General features: G+C 38.7%; 1 non-coding gene across 1 annotated transcript; it reads left to right on the top strand.

Moving 5' to 3' along the window:
• The first annotated feature begins 3636 nt into the window (after positions 1-3636).
• On the top strand, positions 3637-3742 carry LOC141615835 (small nucleolar RNA R71). Its single transcript, XR_012530230.1, has one exon. It is a non-coding gene; the product is annotated as a small nucleolar RNA R71 (small nucleolar RNA).
• The last annotated feature ends 1838 nt before the right edge of the window (positions 3743-5580 follow it).

A 5580-nucleotide genomic window follows, 5' to 3' on the forward strand; every position in this document is an offset into this window, starting at 1 on the left:
TCACTCGAAGTGTTGAGGAACCATGTTTATACATGAAATTTAGTGGGAGCAATGTTGTGTTCCTAATCTTGTATGTCGATGACATACTACTCACTGGAAATGATATTCCGATGTTGTCTTCTGTTAAGAAGTGGTTAGGTAACCACTTCCAAATGAAGGATTTAGGAAAGGCACAACGCATATTAGGTATCCGGATCCATAGAGATAGATCCAAGAGGATATTGGCACTAAGTCAAGAGTCTTATATTAATAAGATTTTTCGACGGTTCAGCATGGACAAATCAAAAAGGGGATTGGTACCTATGGTAACTGGGACAATATTGAGCAAGTCTCAATCTCTCTCCGAACCTCATGATGTTGAACGCATGAAGATGATCCCTTATGCTTCCGCTGTTGGATCATTCATGTACGCCATGATATGCACACGTCCTGATGTCTCGTATGCCTTGAGCATGACGAGTAGATATCAAGGAAATCCAGGTGAGAGTCACTGGATAGCCGTCAAGAACATCCTTAAGTACTTGAGAAGGACTAAGGATTCTATCTTAGTGTTTGGAGGAGACACCGAGCTCCGTGTTAATGGTTACACGGACTCAAGTTTCCAAACGAATAGAGATGACATGAAATCACAAGCTGGTTTCATTTTCATGCTCAATGGTGGTGCCGTTAGCTGGAGAAGCTTCAAGGAAGTTGTGACTGCGGATTCAACAACGGAGGCTGAGTACATTGCAACATCAGAAGCTTCCAAGGAAGCTGTGTGGATCAGGCAATTCACGGATGGTCTAAGTGTAGTACCTACCGCCAATGATCCCATCACTCTCTATTGTGATAATAGTGGGACAATCTTCCAAGCTAAAGAGCCAAAGTCTAGTAATGGATCTAGACATGTACTTAGAAAATATCATGTAATTAGAGATTTCATTGAAAGAAAGGAAATTGCGATATGTAAGGTTGGGACGGATGATAACATAGATGATCCGCTCACCAAGCCTTTATCGCAGGCTAAGCATGATGGACATGTTGCGTCCATGGGACTTAAACGTGTACCAAGTTTGTGTTAGATTTTGAAATGAAATAAAAGTGTTGTTTTTGTTCATGTTCATAATCGCATTTGTCTTTTATCTTTTCTTTATACATTGTTACATCTAAAAGGGCACTTTTGACAAATTGAACCCCGTTAAAGTGAACACGGATTAACATAGTATTCGCCCATAGTCACTTGTATGAGGTGACGTCTCGAAGTGACTAGAGCGTGACGCGATTGATGGCAAGTTCAAATTCTCTGAAGTCATGTGAGATGACTAGTCGATCACATAGGCAGACTGTTAGGAACACTTTGTCGGGCCTTATGACCGCTAATAGAGTTATGGCAAATTTATATAGCCTGGTCGTGGCAAGAGCTACTATAATATTCTAATGAGTCGATTCTATTGACTAAAGACTGTTCGCCTAAGATGGCACAGTTTCAAATTAACTTTGATTTGTGTTACTACGACCTTCGTAAATGGGGTAAAATGGGCATATTTTGGGTTATGATGGCTGTGGCTAGTCGAAGGGAACAAGTGCAATAGGAATTGTCAACCCATTGTCAGGGTTATAACAATATCTCAGGGCCACTCGAGGAGTAATGAACTGTAAATGCATGGCCACGCTCTGAAGGTATCCATGGTGGATAATTCCGGTCAATCAGTTGTTCTCCAGATCGAGGAAACCACTCTCGATATGATCACTTGCAAGTACGAACTGAAAGACACCTTGTATTAAGTGGGAGATAGTAATAGGGTAGGAGAATTGGTGACGCACACTTGTCGAGGACAAGTGGGAGATTTTTGGAATATGTGTCCTCCCACAATAATGCGATCACAACTGTCGATCATGATGATCACATGTTTAAGTCTCATTTTAAGAATACATGTGGGATGTAATATTTTACAGTCAACTGGTCCACACATATCGGTAATGATTGGCTAACTAGAGTTTGACATTACTGTCGTGCGACGGTGGTGATCAGTTGATCCCCTTAGGTCATACCTAAAGGGTAACACTCTTAATTGAATATTTAATTGGTCGTACGTCGATACGAGTTAATTAAATTACTTAAAATTGACGGACGATTTTGGAAGTAATATTTACGTGTCTCATTGTAATTTGATTATAATAAGATACGGTCTAAGTAATCGAATTGTTTTATTGCTTAGATGAAATTATTGTTTGCGGAAACAATTGAAACTGAATGAATAATTTATTATAAATACAAGATGTTGTAATTTATAATTGGTAAAGCGTTTTGGTACAAGTAATTGTGAATTACTAAGTCGATTTTGTACATGACGTATTTTATTAATACGTTGATTTTTAATACGTTAAAAATACATGACAATTTTACATGACTTGTGACATGTGACAAATTGATAAATTGACAAAGATAAAATGGAATCCATTTTATCTAATATGGACCGAAATATGGAGGGAGTATGGTGTTTAAATTATGTTAAATTATTTGAGTGGAAACAAAATAATTACACCTAGCTATAACCATGCATGCCTATGTTTTCTTGGATAGAAAAACTTGCCCATACATTGGCTCCCCATCCCTCCTTCCCACCGGTTTTTGAAGGGGCTAATAGAGAGTTTTTATCTCTAATTTTATTCATTCATACAATATACAATATTTCTAGAGTAAGAAATATAAAAGCTCTCTAAGAAAAACTAGAGAAATAAAACTCCAAATATCTTCCTCTCTTGGCCGAAATACAAGAGATAAAAACAATAGTTTTGGGTCAATTTTATTAAGATTAATATTGTTCTAGTATTAATAATGTTAGTCTTTTAGGAGGTTATCTTGGGTATAATTCTTTGGGAGAGATTCTATCCTTGAATCTTTGTTCATCCATATTAGGAGAGCTCAAGAACAAGTAAGAAGGAGATCTTACTTGTGCCCTTTAATCCGAAATCTCAATGTAAGGATGACGATTTCTTCTCTATATTTATTTATGTTTGCATGCATAATATCTAAATTAATTATATGACTAAATTAAATTGTAACATATAAGAATATGTTGTATAATGAGATATAGATTTCTAACAGGTTTTGGAAGCCTTGTTGAGCCTTGTGAGGAGGGACATATGGCTGCTACTGCTACGGTGGAGGAGTGGGATTAAGAACATTTTGACTTATCCACCTCAAATTGGGATGAACTGCCCCTTGATTGTTGTAATAAGAACCTCCTCCTTGCCTATATTGCTGGAAAGAAAGTACTTGTTCTTTCTCAGTTAGACACTCAATAGCAGTATGACCGTCATCACTTCCACACCTCTCACAAATAACAGTTTCTTGTCTAGTCAACAAATGAACTGTCTGTGGCTCCCCCAGCAGATTGCAGCTCCAATCTATCAAACCAGGCATTCATAGCTTCCAGTTGAGCCACAACTGCCTTATCAACTGAATGGACTATTCGAATACCGTCCCGTGGGTTCCCATATTCAGCACAATGGGTCGCCATCTCCTCAATAATGCCCCATCCCTTATCATCATCAATGTTATTTTGGAATCTTCCGTTGGATGAGGCGTCAAGTATAGCTCTATGGTCATCGTACAACCCATTGTTGAACTGGTTGCACAAGAACCACTGATCAAAACCATGGTGAGGAAGAGACCTCAACAACTTCTTGAACCGACACCAAGCTTCATAGAAAGTCTCATCAGGCGCCTGCTTAAAACTGGTAATCTTACCCCTCAGCTGATTAGTGCGTTGTGGAGGGAAATATCTTTTGTAGAAGGCAAGTGCGAGAGTCTCCCAGTTGGTGATACCAGCAGCAGTCCGGTCAAGATCGGTCAGCCACTCACGGGCTGAGTCAGTCAGAGAAAAAGGAAAAAGTACCTCCTTTATCTTATCCTGTGTTACTCCCTTTGTAGCGGGAATAGTAGAGCAGTAATCGGTAAAGACCTCCATGTGTTTCCTTGGATCTTCACCCGCCACACCTCTGTACAGATTTCTCTCCACCAGATTTATGTAAGAGGGACGGATATTAAAGGTGTTACCGTCCTTAGTCTGGAGATTGAAACCTTTAGGAATAGAGGATGCTTTGGGCTGCGAGTGACTTGCAATGTTAGGCATCTTTACTGGCTTGTTGGCAGAAATGAGATTATCTTCTTCTAAAGACTGGTCTTCTGCAAATAAAAAGTGTTGTAGCTCGGGCTCGAAAGTACTCAAGTCTTCCTTTTAAAGTTCTCTTTGCAGACGGAGTTTTTGCCGAAATAGTCTTTCTGGCTCAGAATCAGCTGGAACTAACTCCGACCTGTTTGACCTGGGCATACACAACACTAAAAGAGATAAATGAGAGCTGTCTCAAGGAATTAAAATTCCCTGAGACGGATAAAGATAAACGAAAACAAAAACAGATAGGGCTATTGCCTCCCCGGCGATGGCGCCAAAATTTGACAGGCTAGTCGTGTACCTACCAAAAATAACCAACTGGCACTAACTAATATAGCTAGGGAAATCGGGTCGATCTCCACAGAGAGGCAAGATATCTGTTAGAGGTCCGTCTATTTAGGTCACTAAATGGGGTTTTGAATTTGGTTTCTAAACTAATAAAGGCTTAAAGGGAACAGTAGTAAAGAAAGAATAATAAAAGATAGAAATTATAATAAAGATGATCAAATGAGAGAGAACATGTCAGGATTTCGGTTCACCATGGTAGTCTAGTGACTCAAATGCAAATAGCCTAGATAATTTACTGTGAGACGGATACAATAAAGGTCCTTCCGGTCCACTTTCTATCCTAGATTTCCACTAACTTAACTTCCGTACTCGTCAGGGTAGTCTACTGTTTATAGCAGGTCTATTTAATCCAATCTTCCGATCCAGGAGTAAATTTAACCAGATTAAAAGTAACGTAGAAGCGTGCACTCAACTAAGTCAGTATTATAATTAAATTGCCATGGGTACAGATTCTCACAAATAAATCGTCTAGCCTATTCGTTACATCATCACAATCCTACCATGGATTCCCTAATCCCAACATGAATGAAATTAGCTACTCATATTGCTAATGATGTCAATAATAACAATATTGAATGAACTAATAGAAAGCATGGCGAAATAACAATAATAATGCATAAACGAAATTAGGGCATAAATTAATGATGAGATTAACAAGGAATTAAAGCAATAAAAACGAGATTGAGATTAATAAGGGGAAGAAGGATTACAATAACAAGCGATCCGGCGTAAAGAACAACCAAAATCCAAGCAAGAAATCCAAGAGCAAGGTTTACAGTAGAGAGTATTAAGAGAGATTAAGAGAGTAAAGTGGTGTTATAAGATGAGTAAAACGTAATTAATAACCTAATTATGGATGCTTAAATAGAAAAACAAAGTCTATCACGAAATAGGTCCAACACGGGTTAATTAAGCCCGTGAAAGCTCAAAACCTCTCGATCGAGCAGTATAAAACCACTCGATCGAGGACTTCCAAGGCTAAACCTCTCGATCGAGAGAAAAGGTTACTCGATCGAGGAAACCCTCAAAAACGCATTTCGATCGAGTACAATAAAGCACTCGATCGACCTCTTCA

This window comes from Silene latifolia, chromosome 11 (genome assembly GCF_048544455.1).
Source record: "Silene latifolia isolate original U9 population chromosome 11, ASM4854445v1, whole genome shotgun sequence".
NCBI lineage: Eukaryota > Viridiplantae > Streptophyta > Magnoliopsida > Caryophyllales > Caryophyllaceae > Silene > Silene latifolia.